The sequence below is a fragment of the Solanum lycopersicum genome, chromosome 8 (genome assembly GCF_036512215.1).
Source record: "Solanum lycopersicum chromosome 8, SLM_r2.1".
Lineage (NCBI taxonomy): Eukaryota > Viridiplantae > Streptophyta > Magnoliopsida > Solanales > Solanaceae > Solanum > Solanum lycopersicum.
In genome coordinates this window covers 6,480,055-6,498,062 of record NC_090807.1, presented here as the reverse complement: position 1 = coordinate 6,498,062, position 18,008 = coordinate 6,480,055, and the positions used below count along the sequence as shown (strand labels likewise).

General features: G+C 33.4%; 1 long non-coding RNA gene across 1 annotated transcript; it reads right to left on the bottom strand.

The window, feature by feature from the left end:
- Positions 1-7,074: 7,074 nt before the first annotated feature.
- Positions 7,075-9,372, bottom strand: LOC104648648 (uncharacterized). Its single transcript, XR_742639.4, has 2 exons — positions 8,736-9,372; positions 7,075-7,362 (listed from the first exon to the last, which is right to left on the bottom strand). It is a non-coding gene; the product is annotated as an uncharacterized lncRNA (long non-coding RNA).
- Between the last annotated feature and the right edge of the window lie 8,636 nt (positions 9,373-18,008).

The window sequence follows — 18,008 nt, the reverse complement described above, 5'->3', positions numbered from 1 at the left end:
GCAAGCCTTCAGTTGTGAAGAGCTCACCACAATCTCAACAACAAAAGGATCTTAAATGAGTGAAGATCAATGGTGATGAATCTTGCTAGGTGGTGCATCTAGAAAAAGCGAAAAAGTGTAGCATGACTCTACAACATTTCGTGTCTACAACCACCCGATAAAAATGTGGCCTAAACTATTGTCATATGTCTTCTATATTTTTTCCTCTTGTTAGGGGTATGACGGGTTTTTTTTAGAGAAAAAAGTAAAAGAAAAATAATTTTTTTAGAGTCACTACTTGGAATTGAGTTTTTCTTTACGTGTTCCAAGTCACCTGGAGATTTCTATTTTTTTTAAAAATAACTTTGGTCCACGAAAACAGAAATTGGGTAAGAAATTTTATTGACCGGAGGGAATGTATGAGGCACCCCCCCCCCATGAGTCTCACTATTTTAGCACTAGTGCTTTATTAACTTATATTTGGCTAAAAAGATTTTTGAAATAAAATGTATAATTTGTATTAGTTACTATTTAAAAATATATTTAGCGAGGAGCGTAAACACACAAGACCCATTTTTAGGAAAAAATACATACCAAGGACCGTAACCGAACACATGGTGATATTTTTTAAAAAAATTATTCTATGAAAAAACTGATAATTAATTGCTCAAATTTTCTTTAATAATTATAAAAATGAATAAATGATTTTGTTGCAACATATAGACAAGAAAGTGATTCTATTTTATTTTGTTTTTTGCAAATTGCTAATTCATATGTTTTTTTAAAAAAAAACAAAAGAAACAAATATAGATATTTAAGTATCACCACTTGATAATAACAACGGAAGATTTTTTTTTGTAGAATAATATTTAAGACACTTCTTAAAACAAGTAGTGATATTCTAATTTTAAATTTTTTATATTTATACAATTTGAGAAATGACCATTTTAGTAAAATTTCTGTTTTATACAAAATGACCACATTGTTCTTTTATGAAAGAGGATAGAAAAAATAGTCAATTCTATCTAACAGTTAAAAAACTAACCAAAAGAAGCACATTTTGTATTTTTGTTTCAATAGTCATTTCATATATTTATTGATTTTTTTAAAAAAAAAATTTATGAAAAGGTTGGATTTACATTTTTTGCAAAAATGACCAGATTTACCTTGTTTGCAAAAAAGACCAGATTTACGTTTTTTGCCAAAAAAAAAGCTTCTTTTTTTCCTCTCTTAAACTGATCAGAAACTATAAAGTAAAACAAAAGATTTTAAGATTGTTATTTTTTAACAAAGCATGAGTTTACTTATCAATTCTACGATGTGGTGAAATTAAACTAACCACACATTAATAATAAATATATATGTACATAACAATAAAACATAATCATTTAAGAATAACAATAGACTTAATTAAATAAAAAAAAGCTTAATATAAACAACTTAATAAAAATATAAACGAACATGAAACATAAATTTAAGATCACATTGTGAAATGTAAAAAGAAATACCTAAAGTTGATGACAAGTAAATAATTAAAGCATGTCTAATTGAATGAAAAGACCATCATTTTATTTTAACCATAAATTTAGAAGATGACTTTCTTTTTCTATTATGATGACTACCCCTCTTCCAAATATTGTTCTTGTTTTTTTTGTCTTGCGTCCTCTTTGAAATGAAAGAACACTACAAAACAATAACTTCGACACGATAAACTTAAAGAACATTACAAAACAATACAAAATCCGGCACCAAAATTACTTATATGATTAAAAGAAAATGATGACGACGGATTTGGATAGAGTTTAAGAGGGGAAAAGGATTAAAATAATTTTCGGGTGAATGGGCGTCATCAGAAATTGTTTTTTTTCATATTTTGGACATAAAATTTATAACAATGGATAGAACTTGAAGATCTCTACACATATATCTAAAGGGTATGGGATGTGGATGACCGCAATTTAATAAATCTAAGGAAAAAACAGAAGATTTATATTTCATTTTTCTTCTATCTACGGAGCTTGGCAATGTATAAGGATGAATAGTTTGAATATTTGTCTAGAAGAGGGTGAAAGGAAGAGAGTAAATATTTGGAGATTTTTTCGGTGAAACATTGGAGACCACCAACGGACATAAGAGCTCTTGGATAAAAATATTATGAATGTTGAGATTCAATCTTAACCATTTCTATTGGACTGTGTCAAAATTGATTAGGCTATTAGAAATTGGTCCAAATCAGCCTAATTCAAACAAAATTGGGTCATTTGGGTCAATTTTAAAAAATAATACAAACAAAGACAAATAAACAAAAAAATATAAACAAAACATAAGAAAATACATTACTATATATTATAGGAGTCAAATAAACACGTCAAAAATTAGGTGTTAAAAAAATACCCTTCTTTGCTTGGAAACATGAAGTGTTTTCAAGCAACGGAAGTGAATGGAGTGGCAAATTTTTACTGTTTCAAACTCCGAAAAATACATTTTTGTAAAAGATAAACCGTGCTTCAGAGGTGGCATACATATCCTTGTGTAAGGGAAATCAGGTTAGTGTAGTTTGAGAAATTTCGATAGCCGAAACTATAAGGAACATGTTCAAAAGATCGCTTCATATTGTTTTTCATCATCTACTGTCTATAGCTACAAAGAAAAGAGTTAGGGAATTATGATTCTCTACATTATAAGAGTTACAAGAACCCTACTTGATGTTTATTCTTAGGGTCTCATCTTGATCTTCAACTTGCTCTATGCATTACCTCTTAGATTGATCTTCACGCTCTCTTGGCAGCTTGTGAATCATTCTCATGTGCATGTTTTAACTTGAGTTGGCAACTGAAACGCAAAACTGACTATCACAAAATGACGAGCACAAAAAGGATGTGTTTCCTTTTGGGAGGAAAAAAATGAGAATCTTGAACTAGGACGTATAACCCTAGAAAGAAAAAGAGAATTGAGGCGATTGCCTTGAGGGATTCAAATAGGATGTATTTTCTTTCTAGATCGACCTAAGATTGTGTATATCACCCAAATATGTTAATAGGGTGTGCATAGCCCATGAATGTTGCTGTGTATTGCCCAGTTTATGCATATGGTGTATTGCATATGAATATAGAATTGATGTGCATTGCATGTGAATAAGGACTTGTGTGCATTGCACATGAAAGGAGAATAGTGTGCACATGAATGCAATATCAATATGTATTGCATGGAATTTGGATTGATACGTCTTGCTCATGAAAGAAAGGCGAGTACGTTTTACACATGAATGAAGGATGAGTACATATTTGAACGGAATTTAGATTGGTACATCTTGCAAAAAATTCACACTGGTGCATATTACACATGAATAAAGGATGGTGCATATTGCACATAAATAAAGGACATGTGTGTATTGCACAAAATTCAGATTGGTGCATATCGCATGAAATTCAGGCTGGTGTGTATTGCACATGAATAAATGATGATGCGTAATACACATGAATAAAGGACATGTGCATATTGCACGAAATTAAGTTTGGTGCGTATTTCCAAAATCTCTCGAATTGAGAGGCAACAATGTGAATAGCATGAGATGAAACAACAAACATGTGAAGACTTTGGAGAACTTTCCTTTTGCGATGTTTCATTTTTTACTTGGAATCCCATATTTTCTTTTCGTCCGTGTTAAGAAAAATAAAAACAAAATTGTTAGTTTGAAGTGGTGGTTGGTTTGTGGAATTGATTCTCTAATGAATTAACCATACTCGTAACCAATTTCTCTGACTCTACTCTAAATCCTTGATTGAACAACCTTCAAAGATTTCTATTTGACAATTCATGGGCCTTGAACATGGTATTACCAAACCTCATGGTACGATTGATGTCCCAAAGGATGAAACTCCTTCTGAATAGTTTTTCATTACATAAGAAAATACATCGTGTTCCTTCACGAGTTTTTGATGAAGATCTGAGACGGTTTTAGTCCTTGCTCGATGGTATGTCAACTCGTACACTCAACTTAACCATTGGAAAATCACAGTAATCTTTGCACTCGTTAACTTTATTTTATCAAGAGATTATACCGAAAAGAGTAGAATAATATTAGACTTAATAGTGTGAAAGATTGGATAAAGAAAGACTATACACTTAAAGAACAATATTCATTTTCAAAGAAAAATGAGAAAGATAACTTATCTTGATGCATATGTGGACTTTGAGTGAACAATGACATGCACTTTGAACTTCACCCCTGATCCATTTGACTTATATAGTTCTCACAATCTAAATCATTATAAATTTAAAGCTGATCAATGTATCCTTCATGCAGAGCTATCAAAAAATGGTCATCTTTGCAGATTCTTCCATTAGTCATTTTTGTGATGCTCTCTCATTTCTTTTTAAGGTTCCCACAAGGGCTTTCAACAATGAGATCTTCTCTTTATCGTTTTATGATGCCTATGAAGGTTTTCACCGATCAGACACTCTGAAATTTTTTCTTTTTTTTTCTAACTCAACAATGTTGTCTTTGATGATCAATTATCCATGAAACACTCATTGAATCTATCATTTTAATAGTTGATCAAAATGTTGATTGCTAGGATAAAATCATAAATAGAATTACAATTTGCTACTATTTTATCAAAAATTAAAAAAATGCCCCAGTTTTCTGCAGATAATGGAATATTGATTTTTTTGGTAAGACAGAACCACAAAGGATTGCCTACTTATCCTTTTGGAATCAGGTCAAACGTAGTTTAAATTTTCTAACAGGGGATTTTTTTTTATTTTTTCTTTGAAGAGATGTCTTTGTTCTCCCAACGATAAGCTTATCGTAGTATCTTAGAATGTACTAGATGTAGTATATTTTTACTGCGTCTGTATTAACTTTTCCCTCCACATTAGTAAGGTGCAAGGATCATTTGGACAACACATCCTTGATAAGATATGGATCTTCCAAATTTGGGTCAAACTTTCCCTTGGCTTCTTCTTGGTGCAGGAGAATATGCTTTAAGACCAGTTGACCTACTTCAAAGTGCCTTGAGTGCACCTTTTTGTTGTATGCAAGAGTCATCCTTTGCTAATAAAGCTGACCAAAATAGACAGTCGTCAATTGTTTCTCATGTATTCATGCGGGCTTCTCTAGTCAGGTTTTGACCCATTCATTATCTTTAATTTTGGCCTTGACAATAATTTGAAGAGATAGAATTTTGATTTCCGCTGGAATGACAACCTTTGTTTCATAAACCAGCAAATAAGGAGTTTCACCAAACGAGGTGCGCACTATTGTGCGATATCCTAAAAGTGCAAAAGGGAACTTCTCATGCCATTGTCTGGTCCATGAACCATCCTTCTTAGAATCTTTTTGATATTCTTGATGGCTGCCTCCACAACTCCATTGGCTTTTATCGGTATGGAGTAGAATTGTGATGCACAATTTTGAATTGCTCATATACCTCCTTCATCAAATTGCTATTAAGCTTTGCAACATTATTTGTATTGATAGTTATTGGGATACCAAATCGACAAATGAGGTTCGAACGGATAAAATCTACGACCGACTTCTTAGTGACTGCTTTAAAAGTGATCGCCTCCACCCATTTGGTAAAGTTATCAATTGCAACCAAAATGAACTGATGTCTATTAGGTTTTTTGGCTCAATTAGTCCATGACATATATTTTTCATGCAACAAAAGGTGCAACGAGCGGCCATAGGGTGCAGCTCTAAAGGAGGTGAATGAATAAGATCACCATGAATTTGATATTGATGACATTTTTTCACGAAGCGTAAACAATCCTACTCCATGATAAGCCAGTAATATCCTTCTAGAAGTATCTTTTTTGCAATGACATATCCATTCATGTGTGGTCCACATACCCTAGTATGTACTTCACTTGTGATCTTCTCGACTTCTTGAGCGTCTATACATCTCAACAAGTTCAGATCCGGGGTTCGTTTATATAAAACGTCCCCCCTCAAAAATAAACCATTAGCCAGACATTTAATAGTTCTTTTTTGTCTTCCATTGGAATGTTCGAGGCATCTTCCTGTCTTTAGAAATTTATTGATCTCTAGGTACCATGACTAACCATCTGGTTCTGCTTCCAATGTAATGCAATAGCTATGTCGGTCCCAAACCTAAATCTCCAAGGGAGTGATGTAAGTATTTCGAGGATATGGAAGCATTCAGACATCTGTCAATTTATTATGAAACCTTGGGATGCGTCTAAACTCAATGTACCTGGGCCTTTTGCTAAGATATTCCAGACATTGTCGGTATGGAAGAAGTTTGAGGTCTAGAGTTTTCCATTCGCCTTGAGCTTGCCTAACAAGTGAATCAAAATCTCTCAACACAGTCAATTCTTGCACGCCTAAGTATATTGCCATATTTAGGACCATGATGCAAGCTTCATACTCTGTTGTGTTATTTTCACTTAAAAAACAAAGTGAAGATATTGCAGGGTAATGTTGTCCTTTAGGCGATATGAGAATCACCCCTAGCCTTGTACTATTTGCGTTGATTGCTCCATCAACGTACAATTGTCAGGCCTAAATAAATACTTCATCCTACTTCTTCAATTGATTTAATCTCTTCATCAGGAAAATATGTATCCAATCGTTCATAGTTGTTTCATATGGAGAAGGAAAATTATGTTTTTTATAATGTTATCGATTTTTATAAAGTCGCCACTTAATTTTTGAGAAAGATCAAGAAAACTCTATTCTCAAATGACTTAACAGAAGAATCAATTGAAAATAATTTTAAAGGGATTCGGTGATTCCTATTAACGTCTTAGGAAGATTTAAAACCACCTAAGACGTCCACTAAATGCAGTTATCCAACAACTTACTTAATTTTCCTTGACATAAAATATTTTATAGAGTTATTTGAAAATAAACGCAAAAATCATTTAAGATTGCTTTTTGAAAATGAAAAATTATTCACCTAAGTGGATTTTAATTTGAAAATTTTTTAAGTCGTTTACTTGATTTGATCGAGTCGTTAAAACCAAAGTGGCATTTTTCGGGGAATCAGATTTTCCTAACCTTTAAAACTAACGACAAGGAAAATCATATAAGCAAATAAAAGCAAGTAAAGAGAGAGACAGAGAGAGACATTTGGGTCCAAATCCGGGCTTACTGTTCGCCTTTACCAGTATTTCGACCCGCCTGTCTTTGGTTTTCGACCCATTTGACTTTTGGGTATTCGACCCAGTTTCTTTCGTACCTGTCCTAGACTAAACATATAATAATAATAAATAAGAAATACAAGAAAATAAAAAATGACAAGGGCTTAGGCCCAAAATAACAAAATACAAATATGAAAGAAGATAAAGTGGATGTCCTTTGGCATAACTTCTTCAAATCTTCGACTTCCTGATTTTTGAATCCTTCCAACTCGAGACCTGTATGTCGACTTTAAGGTTGTGAGAGTTGATGAAGGAATTTGAGCCTTGGCAGCTCATTCCGAATTGCGAAAGAGGGAAAGTGGGAGTTCAATGGCGAACTCGATGCAAATTTTACATGCAAAACAGAGAGAAGAACATAAGTAGTGCCCGTGAAAGTTCATAAGAAATGAGAAAACAAAATGACACATATTTTTAAATAAAAATCGAAAGGGAAATAGAGCACAGAAAGCTTTAATTATAAAGAACAAGACTTCATCAGTGAAAGCTAATGGCAAGGCTACACAGTGACTTAACTAATCGGAATTATTTTTTATCAAAACAAAAACAATGTAAGAGCATATAACCCACCCATTCTTCAGAGTGCTAAAATAATATAGGCCAATTCATGTGACAAAGTGGCACTGGCCAATGTTCTTGTTTTAATGAAAGGCTCGGATTTTATATTAATATTACAAAACAAAGCCTTAACGGGACAGATTTTATAAGAAAAGATGAGGCGAATAGGCTTAAATGTAAAGACACAACAAACATATTGGTATGGCCAAATCTAAAAATCACAACTAACAAGGGTAACCACTAAAAAATTCCAAAACTGCTGAATAATGAAGATAAGAAAAAGTCACACTCTGCCAAGGCAAACGTTTCAAACTCAAGTTATCAAATTTATCATTTTGAAAATAGCATACGATTCTAAATGAGTAGGTGTTTGAACCAGAAAAGCAACTTGCTTGTATTCTAGATTGCGCGCAGCTCACATAAAGGGGACAAAGTTCTAACGCAGATTTATAACATATTAAGAAAAGCGAACGATAGGTAGCAAGAAAATTAATACCGACAAATGTGAGGAATTGGAATGACATGCTTACCAATAGGACTCAAGCAATGATCGAAACTAAAAAAGAAACGAATACAGGCATATTTCAACAAGTATGACACATTGACAGGTAAAAAAAATGCAAATGATAACGGGATAAACAAGGTACATCATAAGAGAACATGACAAAACAAAACAAGCTTCCATACATATAAGATAAATTACAAAATATATGTCCAGTAGCCTCTACACTCTGATGCTATTTTGACTAAATGAGAAACCCTGTGCAGTAGCAGGATGGGGGAAACAGACAAACCCAAAGCTTTTAAATTAATTGTATATATAAAATAGGCGAGTCTCAACGAAGAAAACAGAAATACAAGGTACTGGCATAACACACAATGTTAGTTCCATACTAACCTGCATCAAATCTTATCAACTTAACAGCTAAGACAAAACAATGACAAAGGACATTGTTTCGATATAAATAACTGAAACATCGAGGAGAGCATGAGAATGAGACGAAGAGGTTTCTACGTATGAAAAAGGGTATTACCTTTAACGGGGCGGCAAAGCTGGTGACAAGACGAACGGAAGAACGACCACCTTCACACCTTAGACACCCGATCGAGATCACTCTTTGGATTTAGCGAACAAAACGACCAAAATCACAATGATATTTGTTGCGAATGTATTTGTTGTATAATTTGCAGGCTATTTTACTCTTCACACAAAAGCTTCGCACAATAATTGTTTTTAACCCTAAAAAAAAATTCCCCACAGAACACTAGAGATACCAAAATATATATAGGGGGGTGAATTAGGGTTCATCTTTTAGGAGGAAAAGGACAAGGGCAAAACTAAGTTTTCAACCAAAGGTTTGAAATTCCTTCAAATTTGTCCCAAAAATCTTTAAAATTCCCAAACGATCCTCCAATTGAACGGATAGAAATATAAGGTGGACGATTGGGATCACCTTCTTCGTCCTTGGATATAATATGGCTCAATTCCAAAGCTCCAGCACGACGCGTGGTGGGAACCTGCCATAGTTGTAGGAATCGTACGAGAAAAGGAAAACCCCAGACTGGAGAAGGAGCATAATTCGTTTGGTTAACTATTCACGTGCGATGCTCTTCCGCGTTTTTGGATCACTGTTCAGCGTTGCTTTTCTCTACTAAATGGGGCGAAGGGGCGAGTGGGCCGGGTCGAATTGGACGGGAATTAAAGGGGATTTGGTCTGGGTTTTACTCGGATAAAACAAAGCGAAATTTTTCAAAATGTCAATATTTTAGCATTTAAGAGGCTCATTAACAACACTTTTCAATATTTAGGAAAAATGTCAAATTTTAGTTTGTTATGTATCTTATTTATGTTTTTATTATTATTTTTTATTTAAAAATATAAATATTGAATAACAAAAGGTAGAAAATCAAGGGAGAGAATATTTAAAAAAAAAGTAAGCATCTTAATTTTCTCATCAGTTAAATTTTCAAATAAATTTAAATTTTATTCTTTTTTTTTCTCCAGAATTTTTACCTTTTTAAAATTATATTCATTCCACAATATATTCTATTTATATTTATTATAATTTTTTATTAGTTTGTATTCATTTCAATAGGTATGCCGAATTTATCTATATAGTCATTTAAGAAATAGATTTATATTTTCATATATTTCTTCCCTATATCGTTATTTTTTTCTTAAAAAATCTTGTATGTATTCATTTCAATATGTATTTTATTTGTATTTCTATTTATTCTACTTTTTGTTTAGAATTTTGTATAATAATATATAAAAAACAAAAAATTAGTATGATGAAAAAGTGAATGAAATATAAAATTGAAAAGAAATAATTTAATATTTGGTGTACTCATTCTTAAATAAAATACATAACTATTTGACATATCTTTAGAATAAATACAAATTAGAAATAAATGTCAAATTCTGAAACAATGCAACATAATTTTTGAATGAATACAACTATTAATTGTAAAAATACATACTGACTAAAACAGTACCACAATTCAATTTATACTTCCAAATTTACGAATACAAAAATCAATAAAACTATGTAATACAAAAATAAATACTAACTGTGGTACATTGACATAACTATCACACAAAAAAACAGAATACAAAATGAATTAAATATATGAAATATGATTCCAAATCTATGGATACAAAATACACTAAAACAATGAAATACAAAAATACATACTGACTAAAACAACAACAAAATTCAATATACACTTCCAAATCATGAATACAAAAAACATCAAAACTATGAAATAAACACAATGAAACTCATATAATGTGTTACATTGACATATAACACACACACACACAAAAAAAACAGAACACGAAATACAATAAATATATGAAATACAAAAATAAATACTAACTATAACATAATAAAAATTCCATATACACTTCCAAACGCATTGCAACATGAACTTTTTTGAATCTTAAAAATTAATAAACAAATTAAACTAAACATGCAAGACACAAAACATGCAAAAAAAAAACATCTTCTCCAACAAATTGGCCTTCTTCAATTTCATGGTTATGAATTTGTATGGGATTTTGCACATCGACGGATCCAGACATTTTTCCCCGTCGTATATCCTCCTTAGATTTAGAAGCGGAACCTACATTGTTGTTTAATTCTTGAGTGAAAAAAATTAAATGATGGAAAATCGGAAGAACGTTGATTATTTTTTCCAATACCTCTAGTAACTCTCTTAAAACGTCCATTGAAGAGAGAGTTATGTAGTTTCAAACCCTAAAAAATGTTTTAAGAACAACAATAAAATTAAAGAAATAAAAAAAACACTAAAATCAGTAATTAAATAAATAAGGAATCTGAAAAATATAATACCCGAATCAATGTTAATCTTCAAACTAAATCTTGCTACGAAATTAAATGAGAATAATAGAAAATAACAATATATTGAATCAAAAATATGTGAAATTGATTTGGAAGAATATTAGAGAGAGATTGAAAGTAGAATAAGAAAAGAGAGAAAAATCTGGGGATTTGATTAGGTAGAAAGTAAGAGAGAAAATTGATAAGTTTAAGAAAAGAGAGAGAAAAATTAAAATGACATTAATATCTATCCATTTATGCATAAATATAGGAAAATATGTAAGCTATGAGAGAGAGAAAAAAAGGTGTAAATAATGAGAGAGAAAATATTAATAATATCAGAATAATTATTTATTTTTAAAATAATGACATTTCTGACTTGTTTACTAATATTATTAAAGTATAGATATTATCACTAAATAAATTGATTTTTTTGACTAGTTAGCTAAATTTCCCTAAAACAAAATAGGTTTTGAAATGAAAGAATTAAAAGGAGTTAGATTAAAATTGGGCCTGGGAATTTGATTTGGATCAGTTGATGGAATTGGGTTATACTTGAGATGCGAATTGAAGTGCTGGGCTGGAGGAAAACGAATTGGAATGTTGAAACCAATCCAAATTCGTTCTCACATGGATTGAAAGGATTGGTTAATGATAAATCAGTTAATCTAAAATATGGACTATTGAATAACTAAACTAATTAACCAAATATTTAATTTTGAGCAAAATCTTTTTGACAGTTTTCAAATATTTATAAAAATATCTTAATTATATATGTTTACGCAAAACACACGATATCTATAATTATAAATGTAACAACATTAACCTATAATAACTTGAAAACCATTTTTCTTTATGCATATATTCTTTAAACTTTATGAATCTCATTATCTCAAATCATTTAGAATTGAGAAGCTCGTTAATTAATCAATATCGGGGAGGGCCAAAATTGGGTGTGAACAACTTTTCCTCATTTTACTCGGATTGATGTAAGAAATTTGAAGATAATGAAATTGACCGTTATAATTTTGACCGACCGCACACTCATCTATGAGACACGGATTTCGATACGAACCTTAGGAATTATGGTCGAACCACAGAAGTGGGTTTCCTACATATCTCAGGCTATGTGAGAATTGAGGCAACTTGTAGTTCAATAAGATTGATTCAACAAACGATTTAGAATGACATCAAAAGCCATCCCAATACTGAATTATGAGGGAATCGGGATGCTAGGGAAAAATAATTAACAGGAAATATTGGAATACAGCCGAGTCATCAACATTAAGCCCGCCTACATATCCTTAAACCTTAGGAATCTGGTTGCTTGTAGTTAGACTCAATCAATTGAAAAGGAAATCTATTACGCTAGATGGCCTTTGGTTTCGAAACAGTGACCAATAAAGTCATGTATGAAAAAGGGGAATGCAACCTCATAATAATGAATGTGATGCACTTCACACCCATAGCAAAGAATTCATACGGACATAATTTCCAAAACTTTTAGTGCACTGCACTCAGATTGGAAACTTGCTTCCGGTAGAGCGAAACTCCAGATGCAAAACCAAACTGACAAAAGCCATAGAAAAACCCACATGCCTTCTGATAGGGGTGTTGTTTGATTATGGTGGAAGTCCCTCCTCTACTTGCATCCTAAGATTTTGACACTCCTCTTAGGACTATCTCCCATTTCACTGCTAAGAAAAAGTTCCACGTTGTGTTGCATTCTTTTTGATGTTGTCCAAACCTGTAGTTATGTTTTGGAGAATTTATCCTTTCAGTTGTTGTCGATAAAGACTGAGATAAAAATCATCAGCATAAAAATGCAATTTAAATGTGAGATAGTGTCTTTTACTGTATTGACACTTAGTTGTCCTCCTCGGCATTCAACGTCAACTCAATCGGTTTAACGAAAATCAAAATAAAGCTTATGTCTTATGTTTGCAATATAATCTTCAATGTATTCTTCAGTTGAAGGAAAGTTGATGCGGTGTGCTAGTATTTCTCTTGACGTCGTCTTCGAAGCACCTTCTTGATGTTTACTTTTATCAAAATAAAAGAATGCAGTTGATGCTGATGGATAAATATTTCTCTTGGGATGCACGATTTCCTTTTCTGGCAGTGCATGACTTTTTCTGAGGCATGAATATCTTCCCGTGATGCATAAATTTCTGTGATGTATGAAATCTTCTCACGATGCATAACTTTCTGCGATGCATGAATATCTCCTCGCGATGGATAAATTTTAACGAGGCATGAAAACTTGTCGTGATGCATAAATTTCTGAGAGGTATGAAATTTTCTCGCGATGCATAAATTTCTGCGAGGTATGAAATCTTCTCGCGATGCATAAATTTCTGCGAGGTATGAAATCTTGTCGCTGTGCTTGGATATTAACTCGCGATGGATGACCTACTGCAATGCATGGATATTAACTTGCGATGCATGATTTTTCGGGATGCATGAATATTGACTCGTGATGCATGATCATCCACGATTCATTGATATTGAATTGCGATGCATGATCTTTTGTAGGGCATGAATATCTCCTTACAATGCACATATATTAACTCTTGATGTCATCCTTGGTACTAAATGAAGATAGTGCTTCAATTGAGAAACACATTGATCTTGCGGGTAATTTCTAGATAATCATATCATCTCCAATGATGATAACGCTAAAACAACTTCCAGATAGTATATCGTCTTGATCGAAAATAAAATAACTAACCCCTCCAGGTAATGCATAATATCATATCCGACATTATAATGCAAATGATGTCCTTTACGGAAACCATAAACTCTTCCTTGAGATTTTCGCTTGATTCACCTTCGAATCTAGCTGGACGTTCTTTATAAATTTCATTTTGTTGGAAATTGATTGAGATAAACAATTCATATTTCCAAGTTTCAGACATAAGCGATATAAAACGTTCCTGCTTCTAGGAAAACTATTGATTTTTGGATAGTTTTCTCTTCCTTTGACTTCTCCATACTCATCCATCGGAAGAATTTGTTGATTTCATAGCAAAGCTATAAAACCTGCGACCACAGAAAAATTGTTAATGTTAAAAACAAACTAATCTGTGTCGATTTGTTCAGTTGTCTGCTCCTTGTACTACTATCTCTGGTTTATTTCTCGATCTTCCGGCCTTTGATAGATAAGACAAAATAGTTTATGTCAAAACAAATAAAACATAAAAGGGAAAATTTAAGAGAAATAAATTTTTGAAAAATAGTATCTGAAAAAGGTCACTGCCAAGTCATGTCATATCAGGATTAACAAACTTCTTTCAGACTGATGCTTGGAGGTTTATCTGATTATTCGCTGGGGCATTTTCAGAGTCACTCCGGACTTGAAGATGAACCCATGCTAAAATTTTGAGGCTATCCTCAAAATTTCTGTCGCAGTTAACTGTCTTTCTTATCTTTTGACTATAACTGAGTATATCGCGGAATTTTTGAGATCTTCTCAAAAATTTTGTCCCACTTGCAAATCACGAAGTAACTTCAGTATTTTCTAGTTGAGGAGGAATCTCTTTCTCGAGAATTTTGAGTCCCTCTCAAAAATTCTTTCCCATATTCTATTGTAAAGAAGAATAGAAATCTTACGAGAGATATGACCGAACCCTTGTGGCACCTATGTATCCCGTTAAGGCAGGAATCATGTCAAACGTAGGTCCCCCCTCAAAGGTTGACAAAATAAGAAAAATTACAAAAAAAACTGATCAAGTCTGCAATATGCTACCTACATATCTCATTCTGGAGAATTCAGGTCGAACATAGTTCAAATACAAAGAAATAGTTAAAGGGAATAAATAGGTTGGCCGAGGCTGACATAGGCCGCCTACGTATTTCATTCTTAAGAATTCAGGTCAGACGTAGTTCATTACAAAGAGGGATAAAAATTTAAGCAAAATAAATACAAGCAATGAGAATGATTACAAATAAATGACAGAAATACAAATTGAAACTTTACACATAATATCTCTTGACAACATCTAAGTTGATTGGTTGCGTCCATGCGGTGCAATCCATCTCCGATAGGACCAAAACACCTCCGAATAATATCTTGCAAACATGTAGGGTCCTTGCCAATTTGGTGCGAATTTTCCTTTGTATTCGTCTTGATGAGGAAAAATGCGCTTAAGGACTAGCTGACCAACTTCAAAATTTTTGGCTCTTACTCTCTTGTGAAAAACACGGATCATTCTCTATCGATACAAGTGACCATGACAAACAGCAAACATTCTCTTCTCGTGAATCAAAGTTAACTGATCGATTCTCTTTCTAACCCATTCAGCGTTACTCAACTCATCTTCTTGGATGATTCTCAATGACGGTATCTCGACTTCAACAGGTATGACTTCCTCTGTTCCAAATACTAGTAAGTACGGAGTAGCTCCAGTCGATGTTCTGATTGTCGTTCGATAAGACAATAAAGCATATGGAAACATCTCATACAAACCTCAGTGATTTTCAATCATTTTCCTCAGAATCTTCTTGATATTTTTATTGGCGGCCTCTATAGCTCCGTTCATTTGGGGGCGATAAGCAGTTGAGTTTCAGTGAGTAATCTTAAATTGCTCACATATATATCTCATCAAGTGACTATTGATATTTTCACCATTATCAGTAATGATCGATTCTGGTACTCCAAACCTAGATATCAGATTTTCTTGAACAAAATTTGCTACAACTTTCTTGGTTACATACTTGTATGAAGATGCTTCTACCCACTTGGTGAAATAGTCAATGGCAACCAAAATTAATATGTGTCCATTAGAAGCAGCTGGCTGTATTGGACCGATGACATGCATTCCCCAAGCTACAAACGGTCAAGGTTAACTCATAGCATTAAGTTCGTTAGGTGGCACTCGGATCAAATAACCGTGCACTTGACATTTATGGCATTTTTGTACAAAGTTGCAACAATAATTCTCCATAGTCATCCATAAATAATCGTCTCGAAGGATATTTCTTGCCAAAGTTAGCCCATTCATGTGCGTACCACAAACTGCAGTATGTATTTATTCAATAAGTTCGTAGCTTCAACAATATCAACACATTTGAGAAGACCTATGTCTGGAGTCCTCCTATACAGGATTTCTCCACTGAGAAAAATAATTGAGAGTCACACGACGTATCGACTTCTTCTTATTGGATGTAGCATCTTCTAGATAAATTCCCGATTCCAAATACTTCTGTATATCAAAATACCATGGTAAACCGTTTGGTTCTGCCTCAATATGTGATCAATGGACTGGATGTTCTTTCAGCTCTATATCTAGAGGATCAATGTAATCAGTTTCTGGATGTTTAATAATAGAAGCGATGGTTGCAAGGGCATCAGCCAATTCATTCTGTATTCTAGGAGTATATCTGAACTCGATCTTGCAAAATATTTTGCACAACTTCTGTACATACTGTACGTAAGGTATAATCTTCGGGCTCTTCACGGCCCATTCTCCCTGAACCTGATGAATCAACAAATCTGAGCCTCCAATAACCAAAGCTCATGGACATTCATGTCAATGGCCATTTTCAAACTGAGGATACAAGCTTCATATTCGTCCATGTTGTTTGTACAATCGAATCAGAGCTTAGCCGCCATGGGGTAGTGCTGACCAGATTTCAACACTAAGACCACCCCAATATCTTTCCCTTGATGATTTTCTGCTCCATCAAAGAATATTCTCCAACCTGGATATGCTTTAGAAATATCTTCACCCACGAATGATACTTCTTCATCGTGAAATTAAGTCCTAAGTTATTCATACTCTTCATCAACAAGATTTTCTGCAAGATGATCAGCCAAAGCCGGTGCCTTTATTGCCTTCTGAGTCACATACACGATATCAAACTCACTCAACAACATTTGCCATTTAGATAACTTTCTGATCAGCATCGTTTTTGGGAAAATATAATCAATGGATCCATTCTAGAAATGAAATATGTAGCATACGAAGACAAATAATGTTTCAGTAGAGTGTATCGAGACTCGTATGGAGTAAGCTTTTTAGTTATGTAATATATAGATTTTTCCTTATTTCCTATCTCATCATGTTAACCGAGTACGCATTCGAATGCACTATCCGAGACGGACAAATACAACAACAAAGGACTCCTTTCTCGTGGAGGAACCAATACCAGTGGATTTGACAAATAGTTCTTAATAGGGTCGAAAGCAATCTGACACTTTTCATTCCACTTTGTCGGAGTGTCTTTCTTCAACAGCTTGAAGATAGGCTCGCACACCACAGTTGTTGAGCTATGAATCGACTGATGTAGTTTAACCTTCCTAAGTAACTCATCACCTCTTTTCTCATCTTCGGTGGATCTAACTTTGAATTCTTTTAATCATGGAAGGGTCGAGCTCGATACCTCTTCTGCTGACTATGAATCCCAACAACATGCCGGCTTGTACTGCAAAAGCACACTTCGCGGAGTCAACTTCAAGCAGACGATCAAAAAACTTCTTCAAATGTGTCAAGTGGTCCTAACTCTCGCGGGACTTAATTATGATGTCATCCATATACACCTCAATCTCCTTATGAATCATGTCATGAAATATGGTCATCATAGCCCTCATATAGGCAGCGCCAGCATTCTTGAGGCCAAATGGCATCACTCTGTAATGATATACACCCCAAGGTGTAATAAAAGCTATTTTTTCTGCGTCTTCTTCATCCATCAGAATCTGATGATAACCTGCATAACAATCCACAAATGACTATATTTCATGCTTAGCTCAGTTATCGATCAGAATGTGAAAGTTCGGTAATGGAAAATAATCCTTAGGGCTAGCTTTGTTGAGATATCTTTAGTCAACACAAATTTTGATCTTCCGTCTTTTTTGGCGACCGGAACAATATTGGCCAACCAGATAGGGTATTGAGTTTCTTCCACCAATCTAGAATTTATCTGCTTGGTGATCTCTTATTTAATATTTAGACTCAACTC